Here is a 21214-nt window from a genome sequence, read left to right as displayed (position 1 = left end):
AACTGGACCCAGCAGTCCAGGTTTGGGCTTACTAGTGGTGGCAACACTCCTCCTAACACAGCCCATGATACCATTTGCCTTCTTTGCAGCAAGGGCGCGTTGCTGGCTTATGTTCAACTTGGTGTCCACCAGGACCTCTACGTCCTTCTCTGCCCAGCTGCTTTCCAGCTGGTCAGTCCTCAGTGAGTACTGGGGGACTGGGGTTACTCCTCCATAGGTGCAGGACTTGGCATTTCCCATTTTTGAACTTCATAGGTTCTTCTCAGCCCATTTTTCCAGCCTGTTGAGGTCTTTCTGAACAGCAGCACAACCCTCTGGTGTATTATCAACTCCCCCGGGTTTTGCGTCATCAATAAACTTGCTGAGGGTAACTCTACCTCATCATCCAGATTGTGAATTGAAGACGTTGAACAGGATTCAACCCAGTATTGACCCCTGGAGTACATTGCTAGTTGCTGGCCTCCCACTAGACTTCACACAGTTGATCACCATCCTCTGAGACCAGCTGTTCAGCCAGTTTTCAGTCCATTTCACTGTCTGCTCATCCAGACCATACTTCATCAACTTCTCTATGAGGACTTTATGGGAGACTGTCAAAAGTCTTTCTGAAGTCAAGGTAGACAATGTCCAGTGCTCTTTGGTAGTGGATAGGGGAGAGGAGCCTCATCTACTAAGCCAGTCATTTCATCACAGAAGGTTATCAAGTTGGTCAAGCATGACTTCCCCTTTGTGAATCCATGCTGACTAGTTCTAATCACCTTCTTGCCCTTCATGTACCTGGAAATGGTTCCTGGGATTAGTTGCCCCATCACCTTCCCAGATACTGTAGTGAGGGTGACTTGCCTGCAGTTCTTTGGATCCTCCTTCTTGAAGATAGGAGTGACATTTGCTTTCCTCTAGTCCTGAGACACCTCTTCCAGTTGGCATGATAATTCAAGGATTGTCAAGAGTAGTCTCACAATATCAGCTAGCTCCCTCAGCACTTGTGGATGTGTCTCATCAGGGCCATTCATTGGACTTATGAATGTCCAATTTCCATATGTATTCTCTAATCTGGTACTCTTCCACTAAGGGTAACTGTTCCTTGCTCCAGACTCTCCCTGTGATCTCTAGGGCCTGGGATTTCTGAAGGCCAGTCATGCCTTCTGAGACTGAGGGGAAGGTGGCATTCAGTACCTCAGCCTTCCCCATGTCCTGTGTCACGGGGGCCTCTGCTGTACTTACGCACTTATAGAAGCCCTTCTTGTTGCCTCTGACATCCCTTGCCAGAGCCAAGTTCAGGTGGGCTTTCATTTCATTCAGAGTGTATGAACTTCTGACCCTCTTAAATAAGGGACCTCTCCTGCTTATATCATTTGTGAGACGACATCTCTAATAAAACGTCTATTACTTCCTTGTACCAACATTAAAGCTAATACTTGCTTTATTGCTCCCTGTAGGCTTAAGAGCTATAATTATGAAGAAAAAATGTATTATGAAGAGCTTTTTGTCAAAGGAACCCCTTTGATAGATATTGATTTAATGTGATGCATTTATAAATACCATCTGCTATTAAGATGATGTCTGTCTTCAAAGTGGGGAGAAAAAACAAAACCAAAAAAGATGAAAACCTGTAGAGATGTCATTTATGAAGCTGAAAAAAATCATAATGATTTGCTAGCCAGCAGCATTAAATAAGAAAGTTGTGGTTGACAGCCATTTCTGTTACAGTTCTCATAATCTGATTCCCAAGATTTGGAAATAAATGTGCTCTTCAGTGATTTAAAGCATGTACTGTTGTTCCCTGAAAAAGGAGATGTACTTATCACCAACAGTCAATATCAGGAACTGTTTACAATAATGAAAGTCTGTTTTAGTGTTCATTATATTCACACTCTGAAAAGCCTGTTCTTCCACATAGGAAGCATACGCATGTTCTTGCACATTTTTGTCTTCAGGAAAAACATGTGAAGATATCTTCAGGTAGAAGGTCAGAAGACTTATCCATCTACTTCTCCCAGTGAATCAAGAAAGGGTTTGGGAAAAAAATGTTGTAGCTGAACATAACTTTAGACAGAACAGATGATCTTTTAAAGCACACACAAGAGAAGTAAAACCAAATGCATTTGCTCTAAAACACCATTTACAACGTCTCCCAGTCTATTTGTCAGACAGGAAAGCATAATGTTATGTTTGAGAAATCATTGTCCCTAAAATGAACATACCACCTCTGCCTCTTGAGACTAAACTTTTGGGAGGTTGCTGATCAGGTACCGAGAGTGATAAAGAGGGAAAAAAACCTACCTCCTCTATTTGCTACATATGACATTTGTTGCAGATATCCCTTTTGGCATTGAAGTGCATTGGCTATTGCGATGAAGTTGAAGACTCTTGACTTTTATCCATCTGAAAAAAAAAAAAAAGAAAAAACATATAAAACACAATGGTATTCTAGAAAAAACCACAACATAAGGTTCAAGAGACTTAATACATAATTCTTTATATAATTAAATGAAACATTTAATGGTGTTGAACTTTCCCTCCCTCCCACACCTTTAGAAACTACTTAGTCTGATATTTGGAACTGTCCTATTTTCATTTCTTTAATGGGGCTTTATACAAGAAATGTACTTTTCTTCTGTATTGAAGAATTGCTTGCACAACCTGTAATGTCAATGTTGTCTCTGTGAAAAATTACATTCTTCAGATTTTTTTTACATTAGCTGAGGTGCTAGGATTAATCAAATTATACTCAGTAATGGATCCATCCCCATGACAATGTATGAAATGGGTATGTGTTCATTTAGTGCTCTGACATGTAAGCTTGAAAAGACATGTATGAATTAGAAAAAGGTTAAATCCAAGAGGGATCAAAATGCTATAATTGAGCATTTGCAAAAACTGAATACAGTGGAAATTTTCTCAGTGACATGTGTACATATGTCTCTATATATGAAATTGAACCATTCACTCCAGCAGATGCTTGCTGCATCATAAACTTTGTAATATGCAGAAGAGTAATTCTGGGGGATTTAGTGCCATTATGAAGAGGGAGAAGAGTGGAAAAAAAGGTGAGGAAAAACCTTAGGCAATAACAGTCATATATCCTAGAAGCTGATCTTTGAGTCTATAAGGAAAAGTGGTCTTTTCCCTAATGAAAGTGAAACCAGAACAAACCTGGTTATTAGCACTGTTAGTGTGGCTACACCTATAGTAGTAAGAACAGCAGAAAACATACAATAAAGATAGATACAAATTCAGAAATGGTAGAGAGAATGACAGGCCAAGCTACACTGGGTGTAACTCCTTGTGTTTTCCTGAGTTAAACCACTTTACTGTCCTTTTTCAGATACTAAACTGTTTGCATCTACAGATCAGTAAATTACATATTTTAAGTAAATAAAAACAACCGGCTGACTTACCATGGTGAAACATCAGACTTTCTTTGTGGTGGAGGAGTTGGATATCCATGAGTTCAAAATGGTATACTAGTGTCCTTGAAAAAAAATACATCAACTGTTTCACTCTAAAGTATCTTTTGGAGACAAGATACATACAAGGTTTATTTGGTTGAACCAGCTTAAGTAAATGGGGTGCAATTATTCTATTAGGTCCATGAACCTATCAGTGAAGGAACAAATTCCTCCACTTCTATTTATGAAGAGAGATATTTTCTCCGTGGGTTGAGATCTTTCAAAAAGCTCTATTGCTGATATCAAGCAAACTAAGTGTGAGCTGAAGAAATTACTGGCACTACTCTTGGAGTAAGTCACTACTGATTATGAAAACATCTAGATTAAAAATGGGGCAATCACTGAGAGGTACCTGTATCCCTAAGTACTTTAAGAAGTACTCTTAATGAATAAGAAGTATTCACAGTCTTTCACATAGATATTTTTGTATGTGTTTTAGAAATGGGTGAAAAAAAAATAATTGAGTACTCACAATTCTTGTAGAATTAGAAAAAGAATGCAGAGTTCTAGTTTCCTTTTTTTCAGATTGTTAACTCTATGGCAATATCCTGATTACTCTTTGGATTGATTTCAAGAATGTTCTGCCACTGAGTATTTGAAAATGTCCACTTTAACTTGGCCACATGGATGGTTTTCAATGTCTTTGGGTAATGATGCATACAGTTTAAACTGATACTTGCTGAACCAGCACTAACACTTCCAGAAGTGCTTATTTTGTCCATGCCCTGAACTGTCTAGAAAGAAGTCTGGAAGCCAAAGGGAAGTCTGCTATAACAGTGATCCTCAGTTAAAAAGCACTCTTTTTCATAATCAGCACCTTAATAATATGGGCACAGCCCCAATATGCAAAATGTATCCAGTCAGTTGAAAGTTGGGGGAGCATCTATGTGAGAGCCCACACAGGTACACACCTTCCTGTTGTCGTATCTGGATTGCCCTCCTGTGGTGAATGTTCAAACATGACCAGTGTGTTGTAACTGCATCGTGGCCATAACCCCTTTTTTTCAGGTTGAGAATTAGCTTGCAAATGATGCATGTTGGGTCACTGTGCAAGTCAGATGTTATAATGTAGATGAACGTTTTCAAGCCATGAGTAGATGCAATGACCTAGAAGAATAGGCCCATTTTCTTAGGGCTAAAGAATTCTGGATGCTTTTCTGCTGTGTACACTGGCAATGTCTTACATGTATGTGCAGATTTGTGCGATAAAAGTGTATATATTCTAAAATCAGATTTTATTTCCAGATTGATTCAAAGTAGATTTCCCAAAGAATCAAAGTGCAGTTCTGACTGTTAAGGTTAAAGTTCATGATACAGAATCATTTATGTAAAAGTTTATTTGTATGACAAAGTTGTGCATCAATTGTATAGTATCCTGGAAACCTTAATTAGCTTATTTTGGAGGTGTGGTTTTGAAAGCTAAAGGAACAAGTGCTGAGCCCACTAGCTTAATGCAACTTTTCATGTTGGTATAGTAAATCTATTGTTCTGCTGTGGTTTATGATACAATGGTTTCTTCTTTCATAATCTCTCTCCTACTGTCATTTTCCCCACCTCTTTCTCCCAACATAAACAAATGTTTATATTAAGGATTGTACTCTGTTTTGTTCTGTTGAAAGGACTTCAAATTCAACAAATGTGAATGAGCGCTAAAGGAAAAAAATATACTAAGCCACAAAATAATGATCATGTTACTGTTGCCATCTATATATCACTGTCAAAATAATGATATTACCATATTATCTGATTTGGCATTGAGGAATTAACTGGCCACTAGTTAGAATTGAAAAGAGTGGAGAGGTGGATAATTTTTTAGTCTTTTCTACATATATTAAAAAAGTACAAATATTTTGTATTAAAGCATTGTGATATTGGCCTTGAGACCAAGAAGGCAGACACTTGCCTATAGTTCTAGTTGTACTGCTTCAAGTTAATGGTCAACTGTCTTATTGTGTACGTGTGGGTAGGAGTGTTGATCTGCTCGACAGTAGGAAGACTCTGCAGAGGGATCTGGACAGGCTGCATCGATGGGCTGAGGCCAATTGTATGAGGTTCAACAAGGTCAAGTGCCGGCTCCTGCACTTGGGTCACAACAACCCCATGCAACGCTACAGGCTTGGGGACGAGTGGCTGGAAAGCTGCCCAGCAGAAAAAGACCTGGGGGTGTTGGTTGACAGCCGGCTGAAGATGAGCCAGCAGTGTGCCCAGGTGGCCAAGAAGACCAATGGCATCCTGGCCTGTATCAGAAACAGTGTGGCCAGCAGGACTAGGGAAGTGATTGTCCCCCCTGTACTTGGGCACTGGTGAGGCTGCACCTTGGATACTGTGTTCAGTTTTGGGCCCCTCACTCCAAGAAGGACATTGAGGTGCTGGAGCGTGTCCAGAGAAGGGCGACGAAACTGGTGAGGGGTCTGGAGCACAAGCATTATGAGGAGTGGCTGAGGGAACTGGGGTTGTTTAGCCTGGAGAAGAGGAGGCTGAGGGGAGACCTTACTGCTCTCTACAACTACCTGAAAGGAGGTTGCAGAGAGGTGGGTGTTGGTCTCTTCTCCCAAGTGACTAGGGACAGGACTAGAGGAAATGGCCTCAAGTTGAGCCAGGGGAGGTTTAGGCTGGATATGAGGAAAAATTTCTTTACTGAGAGAGTGGTGAAGCACTGGAACAATCTGCCCAGGATAGTGGTGGAGTCACCATCATTGAAGGTGTTCAAAAAACGTGTTGACGTGGCACTGCAGGACATGGTTTAGTGGGCATGATGGTGTTGGGTTGATGGTTGGACTTGGTGATCTTACAGGTCTTTTCCAACCTTAGTGATTCTGTGTACTTGTGCACCCCAAAACCACTCCCTGAAGTTGTTTTGGAAGTAGTGTGACAGTGAGATATGCAGATAGAATAACAGGTGGTAAGACTTTCAAAATGTGAAGGTAAGACTTTAATGTCATAAATGTTTGTACATTGTAATGTTGTATCTTGTTTTAGTGGATCACTAGACCAAATGATTTGTTTCTGTCAATGTCTTCAGCATATTAGTTATTTCTGTTGAATAGTATCACTCTTAGTGTCTAGTTCAGCTGCAAGCAAGTCCAGTGCAGTATGTAACTGCTTGATGGACAGCTCAGCATTTTTTTTTTTGGTTGGGAATATGAAATGTGGAAAGTAAATGCCCAGGGTTCTCTAGGACAATGTGGGTATGGGAAGCTGACAGTCAATCTGCAGAAAGTAGATGCTGGAACAGTTGGGAACTTAATCTTGTTCTGGGTTGAATGAACAGTCTGAATTCTTAAAATCCCAGACAGTCTTGAGTTTTTCTATATCAGCAATGTATTTTTTCTTTAAGCTCTAGCATTAACCTTCTAAATAGACAGAGCTTTAACTTTACATTTCTATTTCATTTTTAGTATCTTCCAATTCAGCTTCCTACAATTGGATTAAAAAACTATTATTTATTTAATTCTTTAAAACTGCACAAGGAAACAAAATTTGACTTTTTTTAAAGCCATGAGTGATCTGCTACTAATAAATACTGCCTTCAAATCATGTTTATCTGCAAGTGGTTTTGAGTTCTGAAAACTGGAAAACATTCACACTGAACTATCCTGCCCAGTGTTTCATAGGCAATCTTTCTTATATCATCACAACTTCATTTAAGTCATAATACAGACATAATAGGGAAGACTGATGAAGGCTGTGGATCTTCCTGTATTCATTGTTGCTCCTTATCTTCTCATGGTTTTCTTCCTTCCCTTGGCAAATTTCTCTTCAGCAGAGCTCAGTAGTAAGGATGTTGCAGAGATCCAGACATATAATTGTTTTCCATCAATTTTGCACATCTTCCTTGAGCTTGGCTAACTGGAAACTTTTTCTGAAGTTTGCCTAGCTACCACTATGTGGTGGGCAAAATGTCCATGGTGAGAGAATATATACATACATTTAAGAATACAAGATAATAGGAGAACCACACTGGGGAGTTTAAGACGCTAGAAAATTTCACTGCAATATTTCAAGTGAAGAACTACTGAGAAAATATACTTGCCTTGAAAATAACACAAATGCAAGCCCCCAGGTTCTGAGTTCTCGGTTACTAAAAAAAAAAAGAAAGAAAAAAAAGAAAAAAAAAGAAATGCTTTAGTTTATCTTCACTTTATGGCGGAAAGGTGGGTTAGAAGGGTCTTATAGTAGAACAAAAATTCTACAGAAAATCTACCTCGAGTTACAAAAACAATCTAGTAATAGATGTTCTTTGAATTACTATTTGCAAAGTGTTGTAGCATGCTTATGATGGAACACTTTCAAAGATGTTTATTTCAAAGTTGCTTAGAATCTGTGTCTTGGGGGTATGGGGGTTGAAAATGAATGAGTTCTGTATCTCCAGCATGGGGCAAAAGGTTTAGAATATTAAATGTATTTTTTTTTTTTCCCCAGGGTTTTCTGAGATATGAGCAGATGGGACATTGATTTCAAGCATAAGCCCAATGATAAAAGATTGGAAATCACACCATTAAAAAATTATAAGCAGTAGGTTATAAATTTTTATCACTCACTGTTGTTAATTAACCTTTAAAAGCTGATCATGTAGAGAAAGCCTGGGGTTTGGTTTCTGTGGGAACTTTTTAGTAGTAATGAGCACCTGAGGATTCTTTTCTCTCCCAGAGTGAACATGACATTTCAATTCTCAAAGACGTGTGTGTGATGCCAGCACCTTTCAGTGTTTTAAGCATAGCAAGAAAGCTTGGTATTTTCCATATAGATGCAGAAAGGGCAGTGATTTTCTTCTGCTTAGGCTGGACGGGATTCCAAATTTTCCACTCTCACATTCAAGAATTAGTCCCATGAATAGCACTCATTTTCAGAAGTGTTGCTGGGAACCTTTTGCTGACATTTTGCCATCAGCAGGAGTGAAAATGAAAAGGCTTGTAATGACTTCTTCACCTTTGCTTATATTTATCCAACTGGATATGCTTGCATTTTTGAAGCCATTTTGAAATATTTCTTTCTTTCAAACAAACTGAATTGCACTAACATAGGCATTAAAAATAATGGCAAAATAATACTATTTTAGGATCTTGAATCAATTTGCTTCAGATGGTGCAGAAAGATCATTGGACTATTCCAGTTGTATATGTAGCGTGACCTGGATCCTGCAAATGCTTTGCATGAACTTGACTTTTTTTAAAAAATAGTAAAAAGTCTTCAGAATGAAAGGAACCAGGGGGCAATGTCTGTAACTTGTTTATGTGCATAGACTTTTCCGTACAGGTGAGAAGACCCTATGCTAATCTCATATTGCCACCCACAGCCCCAAATCTCAGTTTGACAGTGGGACCAGCTGTTCCAAGGAACACAGATGCTTTAAGTATTTAGCAAATATCTGATGTTGACTGCAGATGTTAAACATGTGAAAGTGGAAAGCCATCTTGTGTGTCTATATACATACGTAAACACATACATTGGCTTCTGCTTTTTCCCTTGTTGCTCATTATTTTTCTAGGCTCATTCGTCTTTCATCTAGAACTCCAAGGGTAGACTATTCAGTGAATAAAATGCTTGAAAATGGTTTTGAAGTACATTTTAGTGTAAAGTGCTTGCGGTTTAAAGAAAGTTGCAGATGTTTTTTGTGTGTGTGTATGAACATAGCGCCCCACAGAAAAGTATAAGGAAAAGGTTGCAAATGGTTTCGTTAGTGAGAGGAATAGAATTCTTTAACATGAACATATTGGTGTTTGGTATTTTTTCATTATGATTAAAACATGTTTTTTTTTTTTTTCCATGGAAAAACACAATCTAATATAGCTAGTGTGTTAAGAATTATAAGTTGTCTGATGGTAAGTTTAATGTGTTCTGAATCTATATGGCTACTCTGTGGTGTCTTTCTTTCTTTTAAACTTCACTTTAGACTGGAGAGAATTTTCTGACATTTCCACAGAGACATGAATTAAATTTTAAAAAAAAAATCACTCTATATATAAGAATTGGAACAATTTTCTGACTTTTGTTATTAGCTCTAGCAGATACTGTAACTTTGCTGTTTGATTTTAAAAATTTGTTATTTCTACCTATTTCAGTATGAGATCAGCTGGAAGTAATGGCCTGGCTGCTTGTTTTCAGTCTTTCCTTTCTATTAAAAAAACTCATTGGCTTTGGTTCCCTGTATTTGCATTGACAAATGTAAATGGCTAAATATATTGTGGTCCAGACATGGGTTTAAGTCTACCTGTCTGCAGCATCTGACCTTTTTACAGATATATTAGCAGCATGAAGAAAAAGTCTTCCCCAAGCAGGCAATAATCCACTAGTATATGGTCAGCAGTATATATCCCATGTAGGACAGGTGAATGAAATCTGTAATGTCAAACTTGTGGGAAATGCTGATCTTCTGCTGTTTGATTTTCATACCAAGAGTCTGAAACTTTTGAAATTTTACAGGGTGGAAATTCTGGCAGTTTGGGTAGAAAAACTCAAAATATTTTGACTTGAAACTTCTTGGAAGGTAGGCAGAAACTGAAGTGACCCCCCTCACAGGGACGGTCTCAAGAGTTGCCACTAGAAAGGTAGGACAGCAACACTTAACAGTAATGTGTGGTGAAAACCAAATGGGATACAGAAAATGCTTTTTAGGGAAAAATGAAAGGCTCTGCTAGTCCAACTGGCTAAGTTTTGCCTCAGCCTTAATGAGGTACTTCAGAGGAAGTGACAAGAAAAAAGTATAGAAGTGTATTGCATGAGTCCGCAAGAGAATCTTGTCGTTACGTGTTATTAATAAAGATTGACCAAAAAAACTTTATCCTGTAAACAAAATCTTAAATAGCTGAATCTGGTTGGTTGTTAGCGGAAGAGGAAGACATTAAAAGGAAAAGACTTTTTCTTTATTTCTTCTGCCTATTCATTTCCCTGTAGTGCTTTGCTTTGCAAATCGGAGCTCCCATTAACTGCTGTATGTGTGAAGTAGCTCACAAGAGAAAACTTCTGACCCCATCAACAAACAACCACTTCTCATAGACTTTATAACAGAAAAAAACCCTGAGATCCTTAGTTTCTGTTTCTTACTTTGTGAGAATAAAAATACTATCTGAGAAATAGGGAAAAAAAAAAAATAGTGTCTAATTAAATTAGTATTTTTTTAAACAAAAATACAAATACTCTCTCTGCAATGTTTAATACCTCCTTTCATTTTTTTCTAGGTACTTGCAATTGTGTGCTTCAAAATAAGACAATGAGGGTTTATATTTTATTTCATAGATACAGAGGCTCGATACAGCATTTATGTGTAATTCACAAACATCTTGTTGTGATTTGCATTTGTATAAATAATAAGAAATGTGATTGAGAAAAAATTCAGAATATGAAAGGGAAATTGTAATTTGGAACCTCAAGGAATGTATATCCAGAAGTTAATTCTGTTCTACGATTTATTGGATCCTTGTGGCTTAGGTATTGGAAAAATTTTCAAGTAGGGCAAGAGTTTGAGAGTTGTAAAAACCCTGCTTTATTGAAATTAGCTGTGAAACTTCTTTTTATTTTATTGGAGACATATTCTCCTTCTGTAATTTGGATTTGAGTTTTGGGATTCTAGCACTTCATGTTTTCCCCCCTGTGCCAGGCTTTCTTTCAAAATGCTGAAACCTAGCTGGAGCTAAAAGAATTAAATTATGGTAGCAGCTTCTGAGTAGCAGCCAAAATATTCTCTGCAGTCAGAGGAGGTTTTTGATGCACCTGGCTTCTTCACTATTTAAAACCAGCTACTCTTGCTCAGCTTTTAAATTAACAGTAGCAAAAGCTGAACCTGAAGGAGCCTGAGAGGTTGGAGAAGCTTCTTCTGGTGTCTGAATAAGCATCTCTAATGTTGTCAACTACACCTCTTTTCTGATACCTTTCTGTAAGAAAGACTGTTGAAAGAGGGAAACCTTGTAAATCACTGAGGAATGTCCCCCAAACAGATTTACTATGAAGCAAAAAGCAAGTAAAATATATGTTAATGATGATGGAAGGTGTAAACCTCTACTCTCACTTTATTTTTCTAAATGCTATCTGATGAAAAAATGGGAGAGGGTGACTACTAGATGTGCCTTAGGTAGGTGCGATAGGCACAGACAGCTGGCAGGGCATTGTAACGGACTTGCCATGCTCTGCAAATGTCATTGCTAGTGCCACAAGAGCTGAGCTGATGACAGGGCTATCAATATTGGCAGCAGCCGAGACAAAATTAGTATCGAAGGAAATTAAGTTTGCCCATCTCAAGAATTGCTGCCTTCTGCTCCAGTGATCCTGTAATAGTACTCACACTTATTTTTAGATTGGTCGTCATAAGGATTTTTCACAATCTGGAACATTTTATCAAGTGAGTAGAAAGAAACAGAAGAAGTATGAATAGATAAATCCTCTAGCTTTTTCTGACTTAGACTTATTTCTTCTGCATATATTGTACTTTGAAAGCTTTGCTTTTCACTGGATATGTACAATTACTTTAGTCTGAAGATAGCTGTAGGAGGCCCTTTTGGTCATGAAAGCAGCTTTTTGTGCAGCACCTCTCTCAGTGATATATGTGTGCAGCAGCTTATTTAGTATGTTGGCAGGAATGACTTTCTGCGTTTCGGGAATTGGGTCATGTGATATAGATGACATTTCTGAAGTTTATGTAAAGCAAAGTGTGTGTTTTCTCAGGTCTGGGCTTGCGCTGTTTGCGTACTGAATCACTTCCTTCAGGTTTACAAGGGAATTTCTACTTCTAAATACAAGGCTATTTTCTCAGATTAATAAATGCAGAAGATGGTGAAGTTATCTGACAAACTTTTTGGACACCTCTTAAGTGAAAAATGACAGAAAAGAAACACACCAGACAAGGAACAAAGATTTTTCTCCAGAAGTCCTTAAAGACCTTTACAGCACCAAGGATCATTATCATCTTTAACCTTTCTGATGTTGATTTTATCAGTTACTGGTTGACAAATGACAGGGGGCCAATAGAAACATTCATTAGTTTCCCATCTGTATGTCTGTGCATCCATCCGTGACTTGCAGAGTATTCATTTTCTCCACTTCATGCGTTTCCATGTCAGAATATATTTTATACTGTATTTCAGATCCTGCTTAAGAAGCTGTTGCCTGAAGTTGCCTTGTATATGTTATGGGAGATGGCGATGGTGATGAAGGGATGTGCTTTTTCCCTTGTGCTCAATTATATTAATATATCACCTGTAATCATATAGCTATTTATAGTAGCAAAGAATGCTTGCAAAATTACTGAAGTAGTGAGAATTTTGTGGTCCCTCCCCTGCAGTTGCAGGGCTGTACCTCACAGGTGTTGAAAATGGTACCTTACTGGCTCTCTGTAGACAAAAAATCTTTCCTTGTCTCTAACTTACAGCAGCCTTGGGTTATAAATTTTCTATTACGGAACTGTCACTTTCAGTTGGGGGCGGGAAATAGGTAGAAAACCAGAAATACTACAAGTCCTGTTACTGCTTCAAGTTTGTGTCAGGGTGAGTTTCCTGCTTCCTGCCTCAGAAGTGATTAGCTAGCTAGGATTTTTTTAACCTTATTCTGTTCCAGGTTGTTTGGTTTTTTCCCCGCAGGATTTCCAGGGAATCTTTCTATTTTCAGAACAAGATGGAAAGACTGTCCTCCTAAACTGAAAAAGTTAGTTGTATTTGATCCAGTACGGTGTATTCTCCTATCCACAATATATATACAATATCTTGGAGACTATTTGTTTCTTTATCCTATTATCCCTGAGTTGGCATATACTTCTGGAAACAGTAGAGGTGAATGACCTAAAGTTCTGCTCCAGGATATCTAGGTGTAGCGCCTGTTTCGGGGTGTGTATAAAGCTGTGTGAACAACAGTGGAAGAAGGTGATCTCCTGTCACCACCCTCTTTTCTCTTCTGCTTCATGAAGAAAGTGAAATACATGGGGAGGGATTCTTTTTGTGGCTTGTTAATATTTGTGTTTCCCTAATTGTAAAGATATCAAGGATCTGTTTCACTCTTTTCCCTTGCTCTCTCTGGAAACAAAAGGTAAAAGGAAAAGGAGGACTCAGTTAATTCTTCTTTGAATGAGAGAAGGGAAAGGAAAATTTTGTATTACTTCTCCCCTCACAGGAGAGGTTATGTTTTTTTCCAAGTATGCCTCTTGTCTGTCAACTAGTATTTTGTCATGATGGTACAAGGTTTGTTGGTTTTGGGCTTCTTCTCAATGCTTTTGCATGATTTTAATTATGATGCTTTTGTTATTTTCAGGTCTTAGCCCTTTACATGTAGCATGGTGTTCTTCAAAAAGATATTTTTGTGAAAGATGGACTTTACTTTCCAAAAATCTTCTTTCTCTGTAGCTCAAGGCTTCTGTAATAGTTTTAAAACAGTTAGATGAGGCTACCCTTGTTTCTTAAAACTTCATCTTAGTGCATCTGTGGAGGCGCACTTGCTTCACACTAGTCTTTATTTTCATTCAACTGGAAAACGGAACTATGTTTAAAACCAGTTTTAGTTAAATACCACTTTCCTTCTTTTAAATACCATTTTCTTTCTTTTAATTAGAGACTGCAGAGATCTGAGTTTGGCTTTTGTCATGCTGCCAGCTGTAGGAACATAAAGAGTCTTGGGCTCCATGACGAATGCTTTACCATAGTCTATAGAGGAGGAGAAGAAAAAAAAACCCACCCCAAAACAGCCCCTCCCAAACTGTACATTCTTGAGTTGTGTAGATATAACATGACAAATATCAACATGGCTACCTAGAAGTCAGTGAAATTAGGCTGATTATTTGCTGTTTCATGAGTAGTTTCAGTGTGAACAGGTAGTGTTTGTATTTTACTCCAGAACAGACAATGCACGTATGTACAAAGCCCAAGTGCAAATGAGCTCCAGGTACATAATCTCCTCTGGGGTTTGGCATTATTTAACAATAATGCAGGAAGGAGTTCTAGTGAAACTTAATTTTTCCTCTTAGAGTTGCAACTAAGGTTGCTCAGGTTCTGTCTTAGGAATACAGAAGTGTCTTTCACCAAAGTGTTCAGGCAAATCATCCATACTGTAATACTCAGTAACATCTTCCTGAACAGATCTGACAGCTGCTGGAAGAACTGACTTTCAGTTGCTCTGTGATATTTCAAGAACATTTTTAGAACAAATTTCCACAGAGCTTGGGATTCCTCTCAGTTACGTCAAAGAGGTGCAGCGCAAGTCAACAGAATTGCAACAGTGCTGCAAAATGAATGTGAGAGAATTGAGCTTCATGCTCATAAATCCATATTCTGGATTTTTTAAGGTTATGCTTGAATTGTGTAGAGCTAGCCATTTCCACTGTAAACACACCCCATTCAGAAGATGATGACACTGATTTAATCAGCTTAATAGCAGAAATATTCTGACATTCAATCTGAAAGAAAATGAAGTTGATCAACCTCTTACTAGACAGATTATCCTAATAGTTATAAAATGGGTTAGATATTGAATAGTTTTGATTGGCTTGCAATAGTTTCAAACAGTGACACTAATCTGATGTAACTACCAGTTTTCATTCTTTACAGTTTGTTAGTCTCAGCAGATTAATGTAGCAAGGAGAAGATAGAAAAGAATGATCTGTTTCTTGAATATTTGTATGACTTTGAACACTAGTGTCAGGGAATAAGGTAGGAGGAATCTGAATAAGGTAGGAGTCTCCCCTGAACATATCCTAGGACATACTGACTCCAGATAAATTTTGTTCTTTAACTTTTCATAAAATAATGGACAAGAAATACTACTGAAGGCCAGAAGACAAAAGCAATAGAAATCAAATAACCTAAAAGTCCAGATGACTCAAAGATTTCACTCTCTTCTCTCTTAAATAAACAAGCATAGTAGCTGGGCTCAGATTTTCTCTCTGAAGATTCACCTTGCATTTCTGTCTGTTTTATATGAGTAGCCTATAAGACTTTTAAATAATGACATCTTTCATTCCCATTTCAATGGAAATGGAGAATACGGGTTCTGTGTTACATTAGGAAAGGAAGAGAATAATTACAACTGACTAGAGGAAGGCTTAAGGGATTCTGGAGATCCAATTAGCCTTCATGTGATCATCTGGCTTTAGGAGTAGGATCCCTTTGTCAAGGAGAGTATCAGTCCATCTGACCACAATAAAGGAATGCGAAGCAAGTGCTGGAAGATCCAGCTGGATCTATATGTTGTTAAAGGTGGGTAAAACTGAGGATGGTGAAATTATAGCTGTATACCCAGGCACACTGGAGACAAACCCCTGTTGTTTGGTTTTGTTTTGGTTTCCCTCAGAACATCCAAACAATTTCTGTTCATCAAATGAACCCTGAATAAAGAGATTGTTACATTCTTATCCACTTGATTTTTATGGTGGTTGTTCAACACTAAAAATACAGATGTACTCAACTGTTCTACAGCAGAAAAATTTCAAAATATTTCTGCTGGAGAAAGACAGTAGAGTGCAATATCTTGAGTTGCCTGGTGGAGTTATTCTTAATGTACATTGAGTATTACACATTTAAAACAAATCTCTGAAAGACTTCTGTTTTGAAGTTTCATTGCTTATAATTTTTGTTTCATCACCCCTGGAAGTCTTGTGGGGGGACCTCTGAGAATTTATACCCTTTTAATCATACGGAAGGTGGAAATACCCTGGAGAGGTATGTTTTATGTGTATTCACATGGCCTGTTTCAGTATTACAGCTACTTTATTAGCCAAGTCCATTAAATACTCTTTTCCCAATGGCAATAAGCAGACTTTCCAATAAACCTGTGTAACCTAGTTTACTTCATAGCTCAGAGTGTGATGCTGAGATCTCATGAGGAGAGATGTGCCACTTTCTTGCTATTTTGGGAAGAGTAACTGGTGCATTTACCAGTTTGTAACACAAACATGCTAACATTTATGCTGCTCCTTCAAATTATTTACTTATCCACATTAACAGTGTGGGTGGCCTACTTAGATAGGCTTTTGCCTTTGGTTCTCTGGTCTTAATACATCTTCTTCCATTGTACTTCTTTGCTCTCTTCATCTGTTATGCTTGCTTTTAATTTTCTCTCTCTTAGGATATGCATTTATATTGCATTGCTTGTTGTATGTCTCTGATCATGTGGGGAATCAAATGAACAGCAGAGAAAAGACCGTGTGGGTGAAAAGCCTGCATTAATAGGTCCCAAGGGATTACTAGGATTTATGACTACTTCTATTAGCACTAGAATAAGTATTAAATATTGAGCAGTCAAGTAAATGAGAATTCTGTGACTTATCTAGGATGACTCAATTTTTGACTATAGTCTAAACCTATTTTTTCTGAAGATAAGGACAAATTTTCTCAACCTTCACACCGTGCCTTTGCAAGCCTTTGCACATGCATAAACAGAGGGTTTTCAGATATATGGCACTAAGTATATAACAGAAGCATTGACAATTTTGAGTGCTCTTCTCAAAATGTGCTGATATGTTATACTTGGGAGTATAGGCCATTATAAATAGAACACCACAAGAGGCTTACTTGTCCAACTTGCTGGAGCTGCAAAATTATTTCAATTCATTGATAGAGAGATGATTCAAGTACAAGTATTATAAATCTACTAAACGAACTGGTAAGACTGTGCAGCTGAGTTAAAAAGGGACTACTGATAAAGTATATAGGGATGTTGTTAGTCCTTTATTAGTCTGATGTCAAGTGACTTTTCAGTGACATTTTCTGAGTGTTCAGTTGGGCACATCATGATGTTGACCTAGTCAGAATACTGCATGGTGTTGCTATATTATAACAAAACTCGTTGCCATTTCAACATAATGCGTGGGCCAGAGCCAAGAACATTGAGTCAGAACATAAACAATGATCAAAGGTACTTCTCTAGCTTAATCATAATATTTTAATAAGTATTCTGAATATTGTTTTTTACCCCCACAATATTGGGGCAAATCAACACTTTCAGGAGAGCTGGATTCTAGATATGGGGTCAGTTTTCCTGTCCCCAGTTTTTAAAAGTTGATAAAGCTTTGTTTGGGATTTATCCCAGCAAATTTAAGCTGCCTGCAAGCTGTGTGTCTAGTGTAGCTAGCTGAGAGACAAGTATTTCCCCTGGAGGCAAGGGGAGGAGTCAGTGGAGATGAATCTATAGTTTTCTATTGATTGCTTAGGTGCCTGGAGTCTAACATCTAGCCTAACTTCTAGATGATTAAACTTAGGAAAGGGGGGTTCTACCATATACAGTTATTTTCATTTGTTTCTTAAGAACAATATTTTAGTAACTCGGGGGGAATAATTTCCAGAAACTGAGTAGCCAGTGACAATTTTATGCTGTTAATTAAGAAATATACGCTTGCTTTTGCACTCTGTCCTGTTAGTTTTTCTTGCTGTAAGATGGAGCTTGTCTATCATCTTTCCAGAGATGCTGAAAGGAAGGACAGAAAGAGTACTAGAGGAAAAATATGATGGAATTTTAATACACACTTTGCAATCTAAAGCCTGTGTGCATTTTGGGCAATTACATCAGATGATGGTATTGCTCTGCTGTTTTTCTCCCACTTCACACTTTGAATGTCTCTGTCTTAACCCTCCCTGTGGGAGCAGGGTATGCTTTTTTTCTTCAATCTTTGCAACAACTCTCTTTTTTGGGGGAAAAAAAATAATGGTTGGTCTGAAATTTTTGAGGCATGGGGAAGAACTTTATGTTAAACCGTGGCTATTGGACAGCAAATTTTGAGATAGGCCTGTTCTTCTGTTCAAATCAGAAACTCCATCCTTTAGCTGTGAGAAATCATGGGCATGTAAACAAGGCTTTGCCTGGACTCACACAAGTTAATATCTACAACAAGCTAACATCAAGCCAAAACACATATGTATCTTTTCAAAGATATAGCATAAAGATAATGAGCTGCAGTAGTCTTGTTATTGTAGTTCATGGCATGGTTTCTGTTTTCCTCCAGAGCAATCACTTTTACATCACAGAGTAGTCAGCAGATAATCTCTTTACTGACACTCTTGTCCAAAAGATTCTTATGGTACTGCAGAGTTGTGATAAGAGCTTCCTTGAGAACATTGGTTGGGGTTTTTTTGTTGTTCTTGTTGTTTCTTTGAAACACATGCCCAGGAAATATTGAATGTTCCTGAAAGAGACTGGTATCTTCATAAACCTGAAGCCACTGCAAAAAACTGCTACAAAGTGGTTAGGGTCATTAGTCTTCCAAGCAGAAGCATCTTCAGGGGAATGCTTATTGAATTGGATGTAAGAGACAAAACAATGAGTGGAGAGGAATTGATTGACAGGTAACTGCAATACTATGAGTGTAATTTGAGGAGGAGGGGAGGGGGGAAGAAAAGAAATGAAGAGATGATCTAGTTATGCTCAAATGCAGCAGGACTAAGACAGAAATGCAACACGTTACTCCCTGTAGCCAGACTTTTAAATAGGTTGGATGCCCTCCAATAATTTAAATGAATCTTTAGCATGACTCATGGCCAGGCTGAGCTTTGCCAGTTTCACTGCAGGGAATTCCTCCTATGTGAAGGTGACACTTTGTGGCCTGTATATTTTTTGATGTTGTGTGTTTTCTTGCCAACTAATCATTTTAAAAGAAAGATGTTAGTACCTTAGTATCAGTTCTTATGCTTTATGTAAGATTATAGCAATCAGCAAAATGATTATGGGATAAAATGGAAAAGGACTGAATTAGTAAAGTTTTTATGTTATTATTAAATCATAGTGCAGTATATAGAGGAAAAAGTGAAATGTGAGCTTCTACTATTCACAAGAAAATTCCCCAAATACAGTTATTCCAGGTTTTGCTGTTATTTATTCCTTTTGTGCACTTTTTGCTTTAATCAGCTATAAGAATTTTCCGACAAGAATTATGTCTCCATTTTTATTCTATTGCAAATTTTATCTCAATCTAGAATGCCATGTTTTGTAACTCCATAAAACAAATAGATGGCTGGTTTTGGACCAACTCTGAGAAAAGCTTCGAGTCATTCTCTTCAGTTTGAAACATGTTTATCTTTCAAAAAACTGTTCCAAAAATAAAATTGTCTAAAATTTTTGAAAAAAACCCCAAACAACAAAACAAAACCTAAACAGTTTCCTGAATGTGCTGCTTCTTTTTCTATATGCCAAATATGCACCAGTTATCAGGGTGAATTAGGTTTGGTCTGGTGATACAACGCATAGCCAGAAACACACTTCCCTGTCTCAAATATTGCCTAGCTCACAAAGTGAGAGCACAGTTACAATGGCATCAGCTCCTGGTGAAGAAGAGTGTAGGTCTATCTTTAATGGGGCCAGTGGGGGACCAAACCCAGGAGCTCCTCGCAGGGAGTTCAGGGTGGTGAGCTCTCTGTGGTGCTGCAAGTCTTTTCAAGACTACGAGGCCCAATGGTGAAAATGAAGTTTCCAATGTCCAATTCCCACCTGTTTGAAGTAGGCTAAATACAACTTCAATAAATTAAAGACTGCAACTTCAATTTGATTTTTTTGTGTAGGTCTCAACCTGTGTAGTTCCCTTACTTTCAGGTAGTGCTAAAAAGGAAACATTACTGATTGATATGCATATCCAATCAGAACCTCTTCCCATGACCTAATCCAGTGGGAGAAACCAGCAAAAATCCACCAGTTATACTACATAATAAAGCCTTTTTCATTCCTTAGCTAATAAGATTCTCAAATAGCAACATCACTGCTTTGTTAGTGGGGCTATAATACTTTCAGTCAGCTTGGACAATGGGTAGTTGTTTCCCAAACAGCACAAAGATATATCCAGAGTGAGTTAACCTATGTTTCTGAAGCTACATTTATACCCTTTTTTTGTAGACTGACATAAATTTACAGCTGGCCATATTCAGGCAGGTCATCGTGACTCATCCCTTACTTTTGGTAAGCAATATTGTAGCTCTGTTACAATAATATTTTGGCTGAGCCAATCAACACTTTTGACAGTGAGCTTATTCTGTGAATTAAAGTATCACAACCATGAAGTTACACAACTTCCATGCTGGAATTGGTTGCCAATGACAACATGGTTTGCAGCCAGGATGAGTGTGGCTATATCTGCAAAACACTGAAAAGACAATTTAAGACTTAAAAATGGTGGCCTTTCTTGGTCTGTGGTTACCTCAGTTGATTCAGTTCGATTTACCATAGGTCAGTACGCTTGGCTGTCAGGTTTTCATCCCGTACATTCAAGTAGGTTTGAATTGTTTGGTGTTACATCATCACAATACGTTCTCTGTAGAGTTATGCTTTGTCATCATTCAGAAATTGAAGCTAGCACTGAATTTTGTGAGCTTTCTAACTTTAATCCTATAAAATGCAACCATTATTTTTAAATTTTGTGATTTTTTTTCTATAGCTATATGTTAATTTCTAGTTAAAGTTTAGAGCCTCTAGAAACAAGTAGAGGATTCTGGTCACTTACATATATACATAAAGATATATATACCTTTATATCAGCAGTTGTGGTTACCTGAGCTGGATTTTTGTTATTTTAGGGATTTTTAAGCATCAAGTTTGCATAAATTTAAATTGATTAGTACCTCATCATGCTTGGTAATAGATCTTTCTTTTGGATATTTGCTTGAATTTCTAAATCTAGGATTTAATGGCATAAAAATCTTACCCGAAATTTCATGGAGCTTTTGGGTTGAGAAGAGGTTTTCATGATGGATATGTTTTCTTTACACCATGAAGTTCTTAAAACAACTGTTCTTTTCAAAGCATACTTTCATATTTTGTTAAAAATCCATGCTTTCATGTCTATTATGTCCTCTGAACTTTTGATAATGATT

This window comes from Gavia stellata, chromosome 5 (assembly GCF_030936135.1).
Source record: "Gavia stellata isolate bGavSte3 chromosome 5, bGavSte3.hap2, whole genome shotgun sequence".
Lineage (NCBI taxonomy): Eukaryota > Metazoa > Chordata > Aves > Gaviiformes > Gaviidae > Gavia > Gavia stellata.
Note: the sequence above shows the minus strand (reverse complement) of the source record.